The sequence below is a fragment of the Zingiber officinale genome, chromosome 4A (assembly GCF_018446385.1).
Source record: "Zingiber officinale cultivar Zhangliang chromosome 4A, Zo_v1.1, whole genome shotgun sequence".
In the NCBI taxonomy this organism is placed as follows: Eukaryota; Viridiplantae; Streptophyta; class Magnoliopsida; order Zingiberales; family Zingiberaceae; genus Zingiber; species Zingiber officinale.
In genome coordinates this window covers 155,239,694-155,257,296 of record NC_055992.1, presented here as the reverse complement: position 1 = coordinate 155,257,296, position 17,603 = coordinate 155,239,694, and the positions used below count along the sequence as shown (strand labels likewise).

The window sequence follows — 17,603 nt, the reverse complement described above, 5'->3', positions numbered from 1 at the left end:
TTCAATTATATTCTGAACTAAAAAGTTTAAGGTAAGGAATAGCGCACATGCTTTGACGTAAATAATAATCATCTCAAGAGTCTTCGGCACAGGATCTTGCGTTGTGTGAGAAAGTCGCAATCCATCAAGCAATCACGTAGTTTATGATTTAGAGCTGTTTTAGTTTAATGGACAAAATGTCAGAGTAAAACTTTGATCTGTTTCATCAAATAAAAAAATATAGTGTAGAATGCACATGCTTTGATGTCAATAATAATCATATCAACAGTCTTCGCATTGGACATTGTTTTTTGTGAGAATTTCGAGTCAGAATTATTTGATGGACAAAAACACTTTGTAAAACTTTAATCTATTCCATCAAATAAAAAAAAATGTCACAATGCACATGCTTTGCATGATGTAAAAATAATCATCTCAACGGCCTTCACATAGAACAATTGCTTTGTGTGTGAGAAAGTAGCAATCCATAAATAAGTATTTGGTCAATCAAGTAGTTTTGAATCAAATTTATTTGATGGACAAGAGGACATATTAAAAGAACGCATGTGCTTTTTAATGTAAATAATAATGGGCATCTCAACCGTCTTCGCGTAGGTTGGTGGTGTGAGAAAGTAGCAATCCATGAACCAATTATCATCAAATAAAAAATGTCACATTGCACATGCTTTGATGTAAATAATGGCGGTCACTCGTACAGAACCTTGCACGAAGTTGTTTTGAATCAAAATTATTTGATAGACAAAAGACGAGTAAAGTGGTATTTGATTAAATGATATAAATGATTATGAGTACGATTTAATAGTAAGTACGATTTAACCGTCCACTATAAAAATGCATGAGTTTAACGACGGAAGTATCGATGGAATCTCAACTCCGTCGGCGTATACCGACTGAATATACCTCTGTCGGGAAATATCGACGGGATTTAGATCGGTCGGTAATTACCGACGGAATAGTGATTACGTCGGTAATTACCGACGGAATCACTATTCCGTCGGGGAGTCTCATAATATCGCCGTTAGAATTTTGTGTATTTCCGACGGACTTCTTATTCCGTCGGTAAATAGGCGGGTGCGGGCGTAAAGATGACCGACGGAATGATATTCAGTCGGTAATTAACGGGTTTAGGGTTTTATTATACCGACGGAAAGAGTATTCCGTCGGTAAGTTTCCGCCCGTACCCATTTTCTTTGCATTCGCTAAACCTTACCCGAAAACTAACCGAAATCACCGACGGAATTAACCATTCCGTCGGTGATTACCGACGGAATTAATGTTCCGTCGGTAAATCGCGTTTTAGGGCACAGATTATCCCTTTCCTCTTCGCGCGAGCTCTTTCTTTCCTCAACGGCGGCGATATTCCGGCGGCTCTCTCCAGCGATCTCGGCGCCCTTTCCTCCCGTTCACACCGTTCCGGCGATCTCTCAGGTATGCTCTTCTATTCTCCTCTCTCGTTTACGTTTTCACACGGCCGGCAGCCGCGCCCTGCTCGCAGATCGCCGTCCGGAACATCGACGGCTACAACGCCCGGGTCGCCGAGGCGGCGGCGCGCGGCGAGGTGCTGACCCGGACCGTGCAGACCGGCTTCGACCGCCACACCGGCGAGGCGGTGTACGAGGACGCGGCTCGCTGCTCGCGGCCAGCAGCCTGCTCGCAATTGTAGCGGTGCTTTGTTACTGTTCGTAGCTGAGCACAATGTAAACCCTAGAAAATTTAAGTGTCATGACATATTTTGATCAATTTCGCTATTGTACTTGCATAAAATGTAGTTTGATTGATGCTTCTCATATATGTATGATTATTTCATTTGATAATGCTATAAGGAACAACATGTTTATAATAGTTTCATTTAATTGTTCTAGTGTAGAGGTGATTTATGGTAATATGATATGATGATCGTGAGATGAAATTGTGCACATAATTCTTTATTTAAACTTATTTCAAGTGATACAACAAGTTTAATAATGTTTCAATTTATATTCTCTTTAGGTTATACCAATGTATATGAACAAGGCTTGGATGTACAATCGATTAGACAATGGTTTTATCAAAGATGATTTTATTGCTGAAGTTTAACAGTTTGTGATTTTTGCTAAAAGTCATCCAGAATGTATGAATGGTTCTGAGTTACGGTGTCCGTGCAATCATAAAAAATGTCAAAATAGAGCATTTCGTGATGAAGATACCGTAAAAATGCACATATGTAGAAATGGATTTGTGCCAAATTACTACAATTGGTATTGCCACGGAGAGCCTTATATATATGAACCAATTGGGTCATCTGGTGGTTCGTATTCTGGGACTACTGTTACAGCTCCTGAAGCATCAAATAATTATGATATTTCAATGCAATCAATGGTTCAAGATGCGATGAATGCAGTTGATTATTCGAATATAGATGAAATACCAACCCCTGAATATCAGCAACTATATGAAATGTTAAAGGTTAGTGAAAGAGAAGTGTGGGAAGGCATTCCTTCTGGTCATTCACAACTATCAGCTACAGCAAGGTTATTGAATATGAAAGCAGAACATCATTTCTCAGAAAGATGTTACGATGACATTTGTCAATTGATGTCAGAGTTGCTCCCTACTGATAACATAATGACTGATAGCTTATATGAAACAAAGAAATTGATCAGAGGTTTAGGTTTGCCTGTAGAGAAAATTGATTATTGTATAAACAACTGCATGATATTTTGGAATGAAGACAGTGATTTGAATGAATGTAAAATCTATACTCACCCTCGTTTTAAGCATCGTAATCGCATACCAGGGAAGAAGAAGAAAAATATTGCTTGGAAAGTAATGTATTATTTTCCGTTAACTGCTAGACTTCAACGCTTGTATGCATCTGCAGCTATAGCTAACCACATGTTGTGGCATCATGAGCATGAGCATGAGCATGAAGAAGGTATAATGTGTCATCCTTGTGATTCTCCTGCATGGAAACATCTTGATAATGTGTTTCCCTCCTTTGCAATGGAACCACGAAATGTGAGATTGGGACTTTCTGCAGATGGATTTCACCATTTGGTCAGTCGGGACAACAATATTCATCTTGGCCAGTTATATTAACACCGTACAATTTACCACCATGGATGTGCATGAAAGATGAATTTATGTTTCTTATCGTGCTTATTCCTGGTCCAGCCAATCCAAAAGATAAGATAGATGTTTTCTTGCAACCTCTAATTGCCGAGCTTAATGAATTATGGAATGTAGGGTCGGTTATTTATGATATTGCAAGTAAAACTAATTTTACATTGCATGCGACCTTATTATGGACGATCAGTGATTTTCCAGCATACTCAATGTTGTCGGGATGGAGCACGGCTGGTAAATTAGCATGCCCACATTGCATGACAGAGTCCGATGCATTTTCATTACCTTGCAGTGGGAAGATATCTTGGTTTGATAATCATCATAAATTTCTACCACTGGATCACCCTTTTAGGCGAAATAAGAAAAATTTTCTAAAGAATGTTATAGTCAGAAAACCTCCCCCAGCAGTCCATGCTTCAGGTGAAGAAATCATTGAACAAATAGATAGTTATGGATTTATCCCAGTATCTCAGCCTAATTCTGATGAGATAAATAAGTATCTTGTGAGGATGAACAAGTGTGGTTGGAAGAAAATGAGCATATTTTGGGAGTTGCCTTATTGGAAGTATCTACTCATTCGACACAATATAGATGTGATGCATGTTGAGAAAAATTTCTTTGATAATATCTTCAACACTGTGATGAATGCACCTGGAAGAACTAAGGACACTGCAAAATCACGTGAAGAATTAAAAGAACTAGTCAACAGACCAGAATTGCATCAGAATGAAACAACCAATAAGTTTCCAAAAGCTTGTTATACATTGGACAAAGATGGTAAACAAGCTTTATGTAGTTGGTTAAAATAAATTAAATTTCCAGATGGATATGCTTCGAATATGGCTCGATGCGTTGACATGAACAAATTAAAGATGTTTGGAATGAAGAGTCATGACTGTCATGTGTTCATGCAAAGACTTATTCCAATAGCTTTTCATGATTTACTTCCCAATAATGTTTGGCAAGCACTTACAGAGTTGAGTCTTTTTTTCAGAGATTTGACAGCGAGGTGTATTATGACGGTTGATATGATTCAGCTAGAGACTGACATTCCTCTCATACTTTGTAAGTTGGAGCGCATATTTTCACCAAGTTTTTTTGATTCAATGGAACATCTACCGGTACATTTACCATATGAGGCACGAATAGCTGGTCCTGTGCAGTACAGATGAATGTACCCATTTGAAAGTTTTTTAAGAAAATTAAAAAATAATGTTCGTAATAAAGCAAGAGTTGAAGGGTCAATATGTAATGCTTATCTGGTGGAGGAAGTATCTTCGTTCTGCTCTTATTATTTTGCTGATAATGTTAAAACCAGACACCGCAAATGTTGGAACCCCAAGGTTGGTTTTGGTGTGATCAACAAGTTAAGTTAGGTTCTGTTGTTTTCTAACCTTGTGTCTAAGTGTGCAGGAGCTTAGGAGCACAGGTACTCGAGCGGAAGACGCAGCTAGCGAGAAGGACGGCACGCGGTGCGTCCGAGGGACGAGGCGCTGCGGAAGAGTACACCGGCGGACGAGAAGGAAGTGCGCGCGATGGTTCCGAGGTACGAAAGCCGGAGCGGAAGATTGCTCAGGGAGCAAGAGACGCAGCTAGCGCGAAGGTCGGCACAGGGTGCGATCAAGGGACGAAGTCTGCGGATGAGTACGCTGGTGGACGAGAAGGGACACGCGGCAATTCCGAGGGACGAGAAGCCGGAGGGAAGCACGCTCGAGAAGACCGGAAGATGGGTTCGGGTGAGCCCTATTCCTGATGGCAGAGATCACCCAATCAAGCGGATCCGGAGCAGAAGACCCGGACCGAGATGGACTTAACGGAGAAGTGGTCCCGGATAAAAAGTCAACCATAGTTGACATTTTGCTCCGGGGCGCCCGGAACCAATCCGGGCGCCCGGAGCTGTCCGGGGCGCCCGGAATGCTTCCGAGCGCCCGGAATGCTTCCGGGCGCCCGGACCCTGATTTTGACCAAGATCGCGATTTATGTGATCTGAACGTTGGGGGATAAAACTTTATCCCCCCCAGGGCGCCCGGAACCCTTCCAGGCGCCCCGACCAAGGCTATAAATATAGCCTTGGTCAGAAGCTCTTCATAAGTTCAGAAATTGTAAACAACACTTGTGTGCTTCCACTGTTTAGATTAGTTTCTGTCTTTCTGTGCTTACACTGCTGTAAACGAGGCTTCTCCGCCTGAAGGAGCTCTTAGTGCGATCTTCATCCTTGGATTAACAACCTCCCCGGTTGTAACCAAGTCAAATTCGGTGCCTCATTTTTATGCTTTATTTTCTGTTTAATCTATTTTTTATGTGTTAGCTTAATCGTACGAGAAAGGGTTGTGCTTGATTTTTCAGGGCTATTCAACCCCCCCTTCTACCCGGCCGCATCGGTCCTTCAAGTGGTATCAGAGCCGAGGCGCTTCAGGAGGACTAACCGCCGAACGAAGCAACAAGATGGCCGGATCCAACATCCACGCACCAAAATTTGAAGGGGACTTCGCTAGCTGGAAAAATCGAATGGAGGTATTTCTTGAAACAGATTATGATTTATTACTAACAATGGAATTTGGCTATGAAGCACCAGAGGGCAAAGCAAGAAATCAATGGTTAAAGAAGGAGCAGGCTGACCACGTGGCAAACAAGAAAGCAGAATTCCATCTGCTAAGTGTACTTCCAACACAAAGTCAATCGAGTCGGTACCTACAACTCGGCAAAGGAGCTTTGGGAGAAATTCCTGGAGTTACACGAAGGAACATCCGAAGCCAAACTTGCAAGACGGGATTTACTTCGTAACCAGCTTACAAACCTCCGATTTGAAGAAGGTGAAACAATTGCACATCTACACTCGAGGATTCAGGAACTCATCACTAGACTTACGAATCTCGGAGAAGAGGTAAGTAACCGAGATTCGCTAAGGTATGTCCTAAATTCCTTTCCTAGAAACTCAAAATGGGTATCACTAGTAGATGCCTTTTACATTTCAAAAGATCTAGAAAAAATTTCATTAGATGAATTATTTTCAACTTTTGAAGTGCATGAGTCAAGATGTGCAGGTCCGAAGGAGCCCAAGAATAATGTCGCTCTTAAAGCTTCGAGAGACGAACCTGAGTCAGAATCTTCTCTCGACGACGAGGAAATGGTGATGATGGTAAGACGATTTAAAAATATTTGTAAATCTATGAAATCTAACCATCCGCAGGGAAGAAAGAAAAGAACCATCCGCTGCTACCATTGCGATGAAGAAGGGCACGTCAAGGACAATTGCCCTAAACTGAAGAACAAAGGGAAGGACAAGGGTAAGAAGCCTATCCAAAAGCGCAAGGCCCTAAAAGCGACGTGGGACGATACGTCGTCGGAATCAGAAGTCAAGGAGTTCTCCAGGCTCGCGTTAATGGCGAGTCATCAAGACGACGACTGCGAGTCAAGCTCTTCCGAAATGAGCATCGAAAGCATCGATAAAGGGGGAGCCACGTCCGAAGAGAGCAGCAGTTCAGGGGGAGAAACCGACAACGAGATCGACAAGGTAAGTGAGGTACGATCTCTTCCTCCTGATAAAATGTTGAAATTCATTAAAATTTTAACAAAAGATTGCTGCAAATTAGAAAATGAAAATAAAGATTTAAAAGCAATATTAGCTACATCTTGTCCGTTAGAAATGCTAGATAAATCAAATTTAGAAAATGAAAAATTAAAATTAGAAATTCAAAATTTAAAAATTCAAGTAGAAAACTTGAAAAACTCTGCTTGCTCATCTAAAACCAATTTTAGAAGGTTCAATAATTTGAATTGGTATTATAGATATCACCAGGGACAAATTAAAAATATCTCTAGAAAATATGTCCCTAAGAAATTTTTAGTTAATCCAGTAGGTTGGAACCTTTATTGGGTTCCTAAATCTTGCTTAGTGTAAATTTTAAAATCAAAGTTAGCGCTTTAAGTGAGAAAATTATTTTTTTTTTAAATTCTATTTTCAAAAATAATTTTTACTTAGAGTGTTTAGAAAAATTTTCAAAAAATATTTTTTCCTAAGTTAAAATTTTACTTAGAGTTTTTTCTGCTTTTATTGATTCAAAAATATTTTTCAAAATATTTAATTAAGTTTTATTGATTGCAAAATTCTTTTTCTAACTTAGAATCTTTTGACTTAGAAATTTTTTTTAAGGTAGCTTTTCAAAATTTTCTAAGTCTTTAACCCTTAGATTTTTTTTGGAACCCCATTTTTTTGTGATCAAAGGGGGAGAAGGATAAGTATAAGTCTAGGGGGAGGTAGCCTAAAACTATTTTTTTCTATCTTTGTGCACTAAATTGTAAATTTAGTTAGTTTATTTTTTGTCTAGTTAACCCTAGCTTAACTTGGGTTGATCACACCAAAAAGGGGGAGATTGTTGGAACCCCAAGGTTGGTTTTGGTGTGATCAACAAGTTAAGTTAGGTTCTGTTGTTTTCTAACCTTGTGTCTAAGTGTGCAGGAGCTTAGGAGCACAGGTACTCGAGCGGAAGACGCAGTTAGTGGGCTTGATGCGTCCGAGGGACGAGGCGCGGCACACCGCCGGACGAGAAGGAAGTGCGCGATGGTTCCGAGGTACGAAGCCGGAGCGGAAGATTGCTCGGGAGCAAGAGACGCAGCTAAACGGAGTGCGATCGAGGGACGAAGTCTGCGGATGAGTACGCTAGTGGACGAGAAGGACACGCGCACCACCGAGGGACGAGGGAAGCACGCTCGAGAAGACCGGAAGATGGGTTCGGGTGAGCCCTATTCCGGATGTCAGAGATCACCCAATCAAGCGGATCCGGAGCAGAAGACCCGGACCGAGACGGGGACTTAACGGAGAAGTGGTCCCGGACAAAAAGTCAACCGTAGTTGACTTTTTGCTCCGGGGCGCCCGGACCCTGATTTTGACCAAGATCGCGATTTACGTGATCTGAACGTTGGGGGATAAAATTTTATCCCCCCCAGGGCGCCCGGAACCCTTCCAGGCGCCCCGACCAAGGCTATAAATATAGCCTTGGTCCAGAAGCTCTTCATAAGTTCAGAAATTGTAAACAACACTTGTGTGCTTCCACTGTTTAGATTAGCTTCTGTCTTTCTGTGCTTACACTGCTGTAAACGAGGCTTCTCCGCCTGAAGGAGCTCTTAGTGCGATCTTCATCCTTGGATTAACAACCTCCCCGGTTGTAACCAAGTCAAATTCGGTGCCTCGTTTTTATGCTTTATTTTCTGTTTAATCTATTTTTTATGTGTTAGCTTAATAGTACGAGAAAGGGTTGTGCTTGATTTTTCAGGGCTATTCAACCCCCCTTCTACCCGGCCGCATCGGTCCTTTAGCAAATGTCCTAGAAATTCCGATGATACTCAGAATATAGATCCATCGATGTTTTCTATTTCCAAATTTTCTGGTAAACCAATGGGTGCATCTGTTTCTAGATGGTTAACTCAACAAGAATACCATGCTGCAAGAACATACATACTCTTAAACTGTGATGAGGTCAAACCCTACATAAAGTAAGTTAACTTCTCTAATCAAACTTTTATTTCGTTGTAGTTAATTGCTTGATATCCTAATTTTCTTATAATTATCTTTTTTCAAAGCTTGTATGAGCAACAATTACATCTTCAAAATCCATCAATGACTGCAAGTGAGGTTGCTGAAAAGTTAGAGACCGAATTTGCATTATGGTTTCAAATATATGTGAGTTAGAGAAATTTTCATAATTATTTATTAAAAAAAATTCGGTCCTAATTTTTCGTATTACTATTTTGATATGTGAAAGACCGAAGAATATCTAATGTACAAGATGATAGAATATTGAATCTTGCATCTGGACCCCCTACGCCAAATAATGGTCTATTCGGGTTACTATGTTAATGGTCTCAAATTCCATGTGAGACAACGAGATTCACAGAGATTAACTTTTAATTCTGGTGTTTGCGTTAAAGGATCTATCGACACCAATAACACTGAGTTTGATTACTATGGTAGACTTGAGGAAATTATAGAGGTTGAGTATCCTGCATTACCGATAAAAAGGTGTGTGTTGTTCAAATGTTCATGGTATGATCCAACCCCAAGAACAGGTACCAGAATACATCCAAATTATAATTTAGTAGAGGTTAATGCAAACAGAAGGTTCAATAAGTTTGAACCTTTCATTTTTGCAATACAAGCGGGTCAGGTGGTTTATCTTGAATATCCTACGAAGAGAAGAAGAGCTAGTGAATGGTTGTCTGTTTGTCGATTGAAGTCTCGTTCAACCATAGAAATGCCGAACACTATTACTGCTCAAAACCATGATGCATTTCAGAATGACGAAGTAGAGAGACATTCGGTTGATTCACAAATCCAATCTACATCACAATTACTTGTAGATGGTAATGCCACTGACGAGGAGATAGATGATGGAGAGAAATCCAGCAGTGAGGATTTTGTTGAACTAACAGAGTCTAGCGACGACGACTTACAAACTGTTAATGTTGAGTAGAAATGCTTCCAGAGTCTAGCATTGATTAAATTTTAGCATTATTATTCATCTAGTAAGTTATGCTTTAATCATGTTTTGTTGCTTATTTATCATGTTATTAAAGATTTATTATGATGTGTGCTAATATGTTTTTGTAGATATAAGGTATCATGGCAGATCTTCCAGCACCACTCCGTGGATCCACCGTACTTAGGGTTGTTGGAGAGTCGTAAGTATTTTTTTTATTATTAGTAATTCAAGTTCTTTATTTATAACATATATCTTATGTCTTAATATTGCTTATATGTAGGTTTACTCCCGACGGCCATCGAGTATCCACATATATCACACGGAAATTTAAGGAAAGAGTCTGCATATCTGAGACTACATGGAGACATGTAGATGCTGGAACTAAGGATTTCTATTATCAAGAATTTGTGGTAAGTAAATTGAATATGTACATTATATTTATCCTTTAATATTCTAAAATTTTATTTTTAAATTGCAGAAAAAATATACATGGAAGGAGGGACACGAGGTAGAATTTGCAAAAACTTAGAATATTTATTGTGCCAAGTTGTACAAAGACCTATTATACTATGTGAGAAAGGATGTCACACGACCTGCTTATGTATCCGAGGAGATTTGGAGTGCATGGACGACCACTTGGTCTGCAGAAAGATGGCAGACAAAGGCTCTAAAAGCTCGAGCGAATAGGAATACAGAGCCAGGTGACCCGAGTACTGGATCTGCTCGACATACATCAGGATCTCGTTCCATTGTTGAGCACGCTATGGATCTGGTGATTTTAATTTAAAGTTATATAAAATAAATTTTTATTTATTAATGAACTTGTATAATTTTAGTCAAATTTGTTTGTGCATGCAAGAGCGTTCTTTAGAAAGACAACCCACATGCTTGGAGATCTTTCTCAAAACTCACAAGAGAAAGGATGACACATATATTGATGATCGATCAAAGAACATTGGGGTTTGAATTATTAACTTGCAATTTATATTTAATCTTTAATAATGATTAATTAGCTTTAATAATTGTGTATAATATATAAATTGTATATTTTTTCTACACGGGAGGAAATGATAAGCAGGGTTGCTCAGACATCTCAGCCACCAGTAGAGGGAGGGGAGTCACAGGATCTATCCACTCAAGAAATAAATGAAATTTATTATGATGTTGTGGGTGGAAGGACAAAGAACTCCTCCCTCTACGGCCTTGGTTCCCAGGCCAAGGTGGTATTTGATCGCTTGAGGACTCCTAGGGGTCGTGCGAGTTCCTCTTCTTCTTCTTCTGAGGTGGAGTCATTAAGAAAAGAAAACCAAGACTTGAAGACTCAGATGACTACCATGGATCAGAAGTGGGAGAAGAAGTGGGCTGCACAGGAGTAGACATTGGCCCAGATGCAAGTAATCATTGCACGATGGGACCCATCACAGCAGCCTCAGTCAGAGGAGACCCCAGACCCATCAGACCCTGACCCCGCTGATGATTAGATTTTGTTGAGGTATGTTTAACTATAACTTGATTTTTTTTTTTATATTTTTTTAGATATTCATTAAGTCAAATATATTTATTGTATATTATTATATGTTTATCTTAAAGTGTTTTACATTTTTCAGGAGTTCATACTGATACATTCACCATCACCACTATTATTGGTTATCCAAAATATAATCCAGGTATTTTTTTTTACAAGTAAAATTAGTTATATATAACAATGTTTGAGTTATATTATATTTGCATCGATTTATTCTAATCATAATCTATTGTATTTGACTTTTACAGGATTATATTCGGATATATGTATAAGTGATGTATCATGGTATGTATTTTGGATATTTTGTATTTGTCGTTCACTTGTATAATTTTAGATACTTTTGATTGTGAGAACTTGATACTTAGATTTTATTATAGTTTGGAGATTTTCTATTTGTCGTTCAGTTAAATTTATATATTTGTTGTATGTTGTATTTTGGAGATTGTGGATTGATTTACATTGTGATATTGTTGTTGTATGTTGTTAATATATTGTGTGGATTGTGTTTGTGATACCATCGCTTGTGATGGTTTGTATTTGTATTAAATTTGTATATGGGAAACTAGCAAAACAGGGACTGGATTTCAAATTTTTTCCAGATTTTTACCGACGGAATTATATTTCCGTCGGTAAATTATCGAAAGTACAGGGTTTTCTTCGATATATTCCCGACGAAATCAATGTTTCCGTCGGTAAACACCGACGGAATCACTATTTCCGTCGGCATAATACCGACGAAAACTGTGATTCCGTCGGCATAATACCGACGGAATCACAGTTTCCGTCGGTAAACACCGACGGAATCGCTGTTTCCGTCGGGAGTTTCCGTTCACCGTCGTTTGGTTTTTTACTGACGGGTAAGAATCTCAGTCGGTAATTTACCGACGGAATTATATATTCAGTCGGTACTTACCGACGGATATATTTTTCCGTCGGTAAAGTAATTGCCGACCAAAATACTTCCGATATCAGAAATTCCGTCGGTATTCCGTCGGTAATCTCATATACCGACGAAATACCTACAGAATATTCAGTCGGTAATAATGGTATTTTTTTGTAGTGGTCTTCATCTAGTTATATGAATATCGTTGATTCTCATAAATTTAAAAATCATTCCTAGCTAAATTATCATTTTCAAATCCATAATCCAAATATTATCTTTTACTAATATTTCATTCCCTATTCTTAAAATTATCATTGCTCCATCCAATAAAAAAGGGTAAAGAAAAGTTGATGTTTTTTCAAATAATCAAAAGGTCTCTTATTTTAGGTTTTTATTAAATATATAATTCCTTAACTGTTTTATATTATAATATATAATTACAAAATATATTGTAATGAAATATATTGTAACAGTTATGTTTTTATAATTAAATAATAGATGAATCAATAATTTTATAATTATTATAATATTAATATTACATTGTAGTGAAATATATTATAACAATTATAATTTTATAATTATCATAATATAAATAATAGATAAATCAATAATTTTATAATTATTATAATATAAATATTTTTAAATTGATTAAATATGTATTGTAGTAGATATAAAATGGTAGTTGTTATAACATGTATAATAGTTACAAAATTTTGACTGTTATAATGTGTCCGCTTAATTAAGAATTTAGATGGGAGATAATTTTAATGGGGATAATTATGTGAATAATATAAATAGTACTCAGGTCAATTTGATTATCATTTAGATTCAACGGTAAGGTGGAGTGTTTTCTTTTATAGAAAATTGAAACGGGACGTACTTTTCCATAATTTGGGAAAAAAAACCGCCTTGAATTTTGCCAAAAGGTATTTATTGCTTGTCCAACGCTTAATGTCAACTCAAGCGACACTATCTTCAATTATTTGTCGCCCCGATTAGGAATCATCTTGCCGCCCGATGATCTCCGATGATAGATAAGTGATTAAGTTACTGAGCACCAAATGAAGGTATCCTATGAGCGGCTTTCGGCCGTCTGCTTCGAACAAAAACTATAATTTGATGGGAACGATAAAACAAAAAAGGAATCGTAACCATTTACAACCGGATCGTGATCACGATCCGACTGTAAATATAAGTGGCACATCCTCTGGACCATAAAAAGTGGTCCAAAAAATCTTACCTCCATTTTCCCACCAAACCATCCAGCACTGAAAGTCCGGAACACGACAATCACTGGTCATTATTAATTTATTACATGAGATTCAGAGATCAAACTTCAGAGTTGAGAGAATATACATCTCTACGCTTCATATTTCACCATCCCTCTATTTACCGCTCAATTATCATAATTTTTTTTTTATATTTATCTTAAGACGGATTGATAGATAGAGACAGATCCATATGAGGGACGGCATCACCGATTATTCTCTTTTACCAGCGGTGTAACTTATAGTATTATGAGATTCCACTAGTGAAGATGAAAAATACCGCTTCTTATTCTCTGTAAAAATTAGTTGTGCTCAGTTCAAATCGTGACCACTTTTTCACGTTTAAATTCTTAAATCTGCCCATGTTGACAAAGACGATGAATATAATCATTTTTTACTATATATTTTCCTCACATATTCAAAGAGTTAACTGAACTTGTCTAACTTAACTTTGAGTACACCAAACCAAATGGTGCTCGGAGTAGGAAAATAAGATACCAGAGGTCAGGTAAGGCCAGGCGTACTTCAATGCTGCTGCTGCTGCTGCTGTCAAGGACAAAATAAAACCTGATTAATTGGTTAAGGATGTTAGGTAATGTTTTATGGATAATTTTTGGTAGATTACAATTTAAGAGATGAGTGTTTTGCAATTATTTTTTGCTTGATTTGTTCAGTTGTTGGTTTTATTAAAATTAAATTGTGTCAATTGGATATGAAAAATACTTAAATAAGTATATTTTTTATGAAATAATTCTATAAGGTATAAAATTAAAATGATATTTTTAAAAGGTTGAATTATATAATATAAAAGATTAATCTTTCTAAAATTAATTATCTTTGTAAATTTGTTAAATCATGTCAATCTGTTTATATATTTAGGTTATATTATAAAGGGAGAATAATGACAATTTTTCTAAACTAAATTATTAATTAATCCATCATTCTAGTGGTCGACACTCCCCGACTGTCCTATATTATTAGGAGAGAATAAATTAAAAAATTAAAATTGTCTTGGAAAGATAATTCTTTAGTTTTTATAAGGATTTAACTCTGGCTCAATTTTATAAATTTATATGCGATAACTAACTTGAATTATTAGTGATAGAAGATAAAATATTTTTTTTCTATATTATAACATATTATTGAGTTCTTTATATAGTATTATAAAATAGGAGTGCGTTTTTATTTTTAAATTATCTATTATTGAATATTAAATAATCACAAGATAATATTTTTAATGTTAAAGGGAGAAAAATAGATTTTGATACCTATTATGCCCTTACAAATCTAATTACAAACGACATTGTTTATTGAAAATTAAAATATATTTACGTTAGGCATTCTATAAAATTTTTTTATGAGTAAATTAGGAAGGGCTCAGGGAAGTCCATTCAAATGATCAATATTTTCAGATTTATCGTCATATTAGAAAAAAATTCTTAAGTACAATTGAAATTCATACTTTAGATGAATGATTAACTATTTAGAAAGTAGCTCAACAGCATTTCATATTGTGGTAAAAAGATGATGTGCTCGTCTAGACAATCTAATATCGTCGATTTCCTGACAAAATACAGACTAATAAATCAAGATAAGAAACGACTTACAAGGTGGATGTTTTTTTTTTTATGGAAAATAAACCCACAAAAATCGACCACTCATTCAAATATTGTAAACCACCGCCGGAATATCAATTGCGCGTACAACGGTCTTTCTTATAGGACCTTGCTTCGTGCGAGAAAGTAGTAATCCATAAAGGGCCTGTGAGAATTTAATCCTCGACATAATTAAGTTAGTCATGTTAATCTCTTCTATCTTAACCTTTCCTATGGGATAAACATTAATTAGTCTTCCTATTTTAATTCCTATTTTAATGGGATAAGTAGTGGAATAAGTCTTGTTTTGTGGTGTATTTAAAGAGGTCATCGAAGCTGTATTTGATATTCCATAACAGTAAAGATTGTCTTACGTTTTTTCACTGTGCGTTTTTTTTTAGTGCTGTGTGTTTCTTTTGAGAACAGAAGTGAGGCAACTTCTTCTTTCGTTGTTTTATTTTTTGTTCGCTGCATCCTGCTGCTACTCACCGATTCTGAGCCAACAGGGCCACCTGCTTTGATTGTAAATAATAATCATCTTATCAGTCTTCGCATATATAGGACCTTGCTTTGTGTGAGAAAGTAGCAATCCATACAGCAATCTAGCAAGCAAGCTTGAGATTGTACAGGGGACAGCAGCTGAAAGATAGAACTACTTTAGCCTAGCGAAAGCTTTCTAAGGTTGGTTTTTTACTTGATTGTTATCAGTCATCCGATCCATTTTCCTTCCTTTCCTTTGTGCTATTTCCTTCCTCTGTCATTATAATCTTCAAGGGGAAATCCTTTGTGCTATATATTTTACTTTCCTTGGGTGCTATTTTCTTCCTCTGTTAGATCGCTGCATTTATATAGCTACTTGAATCATTGTAATCCTCAAGGATAAATCCTTTGGAATCAAGATGAATAACACCGAAAATGAGAGGATTGAGACATCACGGGACAGGAATTGGGTAATCAGGTTGGAGAATAGGCTGTAAGAAACACAAGTTATCGACAGTCATAGAGCCAACAATCTACAAAGTCCCGGATTTCTTGAAAAAGGTCGACCAGGAAGCCTATGAGCCATGGATCGTCTCGCTTGGCCCCTACCACCGCGACAAACCTCATCTACAGGCCACGAATCAGCTCAAATGGAAGTACCTCAAGGTTGTCCTCGATCAGAACACTGGTATGGTCTTGAACGACTATGTGGATCTGATCGAGAAGCTGGAAACGCAAGCCCGCGATGCCTATTCGGAGGAAGTGAACATGAGCAGCAACAGCTTTGTGGAAATGATGTTGCTGGACGGATGCTTTGTGATACTTACAATGTTGGGGGTGAACTCCATGATGAAGATTGCCAGGTGCACTCGAAGTGTAATAGTACGAGATATCTTGATGCTCGAAAACCAGCTTCCTTTCTTTCTTCTTGAAACTTTGTGCAAATCTGCATTTCCTCTCGGCCTTCCCTTTCGACATCTAGCATTCAATTTCATCCGCATGAGTTTCTCAAGTAACTCTAGTAACTTGGAATTTCCCTCCGACAATGAGACTTTTCACCACATAATTCATCTTTTTCTTTTTTGCATTGATCCGACAACAAACCATGGCAATGGCAATGGCAATGGCAATCAGTCCTCCAGTACATTTGGCTTCCTCTGCAACTCTAAGCTAGTTAAAACAGTATTCGTATCGTTGTCATCAAAGCTGCGCTCGCAGGTGAACAAGATACGCACTGGTCGAGATGCTAACCCCGAGGAGGATTTCAATGGCAATGGCAATGGCAATCAGTCCTCCTCCACATCTGGCTTCCTCTGCAACTCTAAGCTAGTTAAAACGGTATTGCCATCAAAGCTGCGCTCATGTTTGTTATCGCAGGTGAATAAGATACGCACTGCTCGAGATGCTAACCCCGAGGAGAATCTCCCTGGCCCTGGATTACCATGGATTCCCAGTGTACAATCTGCAATGAAGCTGGAATTAACTTCAAAAGAAAACAGAAAGCCAAGAGTTTCCTGGACATTACATTTCATAATGGCAAGTTGGAGATTCCCCAACTTCGAATAGACGACTACACCAACATGCTCTTGAGAAATTTTATCGCGTACGAGCAATGTTCAACGGATTCCAAGGTCCATGTTACATCCTATCAGGTGTTAATGGATTACCTCATCGATTCTGCAGCAGATGTCGAATTGCTTCAACAACATGAAATCATTATTAGCGATTTAGGTGACAACCAAAAAATTGCCACTCTATTTAACAAACTTGGCACGAATGTCACCCACTCAGATAATTTCTACCTTGCGGACGTCCTCACTGCCATGAGGAAGCACCACGACAATAGATGCAACAAATGGCGCGCAAGGTTGAATCACGATTACTTCAGTAATCCTTGGGCAGCTATCTCATTATTTGGTGCTCTTGCCCTATTTGTTCTTACTGTGATACAAACCACGTTTTCTATTATCAGCTATTTTGGGTCGTCAAACTAGCGTCCTCACTTAAAAGTAGATCGTCAGAACGAAGGAATGCTTGTTGTTGTTTAGAAATTAATTTTTGTTGATGTATCATATTCATATGCATGTGTATGAAGAGATGTGTTGTTGGTGAATAAAGGGATATATATTTCCTAAATTCTATAAATACAAAGGTCGTGGTTGTTTGTTTTCAAATTATCCATGATTTAATTCATAGCATCCAAACCTTAAATCTGAAACTATCATGTAGTAAAAAGTGTTGGGACCTTGACACCGCTAGAGGCGGAAA

The 17,603-nt window shown here is 37.7% G+C and overlaps 1 pseudogene; it reads left to right on the top strand.

The window, feature by feature from the left end:
- Positions 1 to 15,456: 15,456 nt before the first annotated feature.
- LOC121973820 lies at positions 15,457 to 17,382 on the top strand (annotated as a pseudogene).
- Positions 17,383 to 17,603: the final 221 nt, after the last annotated feature.